General features: G+C 42.7%; 1 pseudogene; it reads right to left on the bottom strand.

Annotated features, from left to right (window-relative positions):
- Positions 1-327: 327 nt before the first annotated feature.
- Positions 328-2,750, bottom strand: LOC123440010 (annotated as a pseudogene).
- Positions 2,751-2,995: the final 245 nt, after the last annotated feature.

The raw sequence follows: 2,995 nt of genomic DNA, 5'->3' as shown, positions 1-2,995 counted from the left end.
TGACCTTTCTAAAATTTTGGTCGTAGATCTCTATTGACCAAAATTTTGGTTTGGTCATTAACCATTTGTGTGAGCCACATAGGATCTGTCGTGGCTGTGCTAACATGGCATTGCTAGTGACCAAATGAAATCATCATAAATTTCACAGCTCAATTCAATAATCTAGTCTACATGGGCCTCCACCAATACTATTTTATTATTAAAAACGTCTAAATTGTTTAGGCTGATGCATTATTTTGCCAAGGCTGATGCATTATTTTGCCAAAAGCATGTATATCTTAAGATAGGCCCATTAAAAACAAGTATAAAAGAATAAAAGATTATAAATTAGTTGTATATATTTCATTTCATTAACACATCACATGAATTACAATACATCATCCACCGACTCCTCTACACATAAAAGTTCAAAGCCCAACAAGTGCACAACAAAATAGTTCTACAAGTACAGGTGCACAGCAAAAGGGCCCAACAAGTGCATAACCACACATCAACATAGTTTGACAAAGATTGGATGAGAAGCACAAGTTTTTGTTGATCACATATAACATCAATGATAAACGAAGCTTCTTGTTCCCTCCTCCTGTCATGTCCTCTACTTCTTCTGGGTGCTTTAGAACATCTTGGTAATTCAAATAATCAAACATAAGAAAGCATACAACTTCTCTAAGTGAAGGTACGAATAAAATACATGCGAATCTTTTTTTAATCTAATCTTTACGTCTTTGAATAATTATCTCTTTGAATAATTATCTATTCTGCTTCTAATCACCATGATGTCAAAAATGCATGCAAAGTGTGCATGCACCGGATACAGAATATTATAATATACAAGTAATAAATAAACTAGAACTATTTCATCCTCCAACAGTGGTAGTGTATTGAGCACTGGGTACAGAACGTAGCTTGGAATTACTATAACAGCTCTTATTTAGTGTGCTTGTTCGCCTTGCCATACAATGTCCATTGATTCAGCTACTTGATCTTGTCCATAATAGAAAATATTATAGAATGCTTCCTGCACGTAAACAGTAATGCTTGATGCAGTTTTTTGTTGTTTGAACGTGTGCATAGTCCATGAGCTTATATAACCGAAAATATACTAAAAGCCTAAAACATTTCTAGTTAACCCATCAAATGACTAATCTATAAAGGCTAGAAGTTGAATCATGTTGAATGCTAAATACTTGATGTAGAATTAAGTTTGTTTTCTATACCAGATCAAGTACTAATATATTAGTTGAGTATGTAAAATCTGGCAGAATGGGCAGGATACCCTAAAGTATGTTATCAACCATCATATATATCAACGGCCAGTGATTCCATGAATCTTGATTTCCGAGTGTGTACTATATACTATGTGATAAGGACCCTTATTCAGTTGTAATAAAAATTGATGGAAGATCTAAAGATTAGTCTAGCCTAGAACCAGGATTACTAATTACATAATCAATGCACTTGCCACATATCCGGCTTACAAAATTGTAGAAATAGCACGAACATTTCTTACAGGGTACTATTAGAGATATATTATATACTTGGGGTAAAATATGTAGTGCATGAAATTCATGATAGATGCTTCCCCGCTGAGTGGACACAAAGGAGGCCGCCACCCAAAAATAAAATGGTTCTAAGAAGGTGAACATCTGGGCCACCATCCTATCATGAACGGATCAAGATTTGAGCTGGCATAGGTTTGTGTGTTGTACTGGAAGGAGTACCTTTTGTTCGATTACATCCCCTTAGGAGTGTAGCTATTGTTAGTGCAGGGCACATACATAAGCATGTCACAGCTTCATGCCAGACTACTTTTTAGGATCCCACGACGAAGAAGAACGCCGTTGTTTGCCTCCTGCTGGAGCTGTTCCACCGGACGTTGCTTGCCATCTGCGTCAAGATGCCAGTCACGTGTGCCGCTCGAGGAAAGGCGTGCTGCAACCTGCAGGAGTGCAGCCAATCTGACTAACTAGTTTTAAAAACAACTAGAACATCTCAACTACAGATGCGTACACATTTTAGAAGTTTATATATAAGAAAATCGGCCAAAAAAGCAGCAAAGTCTACTTGCATGAATCAGTGAATGATTAAATCAGCTATTTTTTGTTCTCGAAGCAAACCACACTATCAAATTAGATGAAGCTTTAAACGATTAAATCAATAGTACTACTCACGTTGGGAACACATGTACTTACATTGCAGCTGCAGGAGGCAGCAGGGTCCTGTGGTTGTCGACCCGTCGTTCTTCTCAGGAGCGATGGACAGCAGGAAGATCTGCTTGCGCCGCCCCTCGATGGTTGGACCGCCGCAAGTGGCTGGATCGACCGAGCCGTTGCTCGCACCTCCCTACCGATGGCTGGATCGATTGGGCCGCTGCTCGCGTCGCGTCGCCGGTGGCTGGATCGATCGGGCCCCTGCTCGCGCCGCGCCACCGGTGGTTGGATCGATGGCCCGCTGCTCGCGCTGCGTCACCGATGGCTGGATCGGCCGCTGCTCGCGCTCGAGGGGACGCGCTGCCGATGGCTGGATCGGCCGCTGCTCGCGCTCGAGGGGACGCGCCATCAGTGGCTGGATCGATCGGGCCGCTGCTCGCGTTGCGCGTCCGGTGTCTGGATCGGCCATTGCTTACGCTCGAGGGGAAGGCAGGGGTGCCTAGGGTTCGAGGGGAGGACATGGCGGCTAGGGTTCGAGGGGATTTGGGGGAAATGTTTGGACGGGAGCAGGTGTATGGTGCGGTGCGGCTGAAATACTTGACGAAAATACCCTCATATGTGAAGCGGGAAAGTTTTTGGTAGTAGCGGGAAAGATTTTAGGTGTGACTGAAGGCGATTTGGTGCTAAAAATATTTGCACATATTATATAGACATAAACATAATTCCTTTAATCGAGTGAATACACATATCTTTTTTTGAGATGCTTGTTGCCTACCGACGTAATTTATGGTCGGCCAAGGCGCCACCCGCTGCCCGCTGGGTGCAAGTGATTGTCAGTTGCGCCG

The sequence above is a fragment of the Hordeum vulgare genome, chromosome 3H, assembly GCF_904849725.1.
Source record: "Hordeum vulgare subsp. vulgare chromosome 3H, MorexV3_pseudomolecules_assembly, whole genome shotgun sequence".
NCBI classification, from domain to species: domain Eukaryota; kingdom Viridiplantae; phylum Streptophyta; class Magnoliopsida; order Poales; family Poaceae; genus Hordeum; species Hordeum vulgare.
Note: the sequence above shows the minus strand (reverse complement) of the source record. Positions and strands in the feature narration are given on the sequence as shown.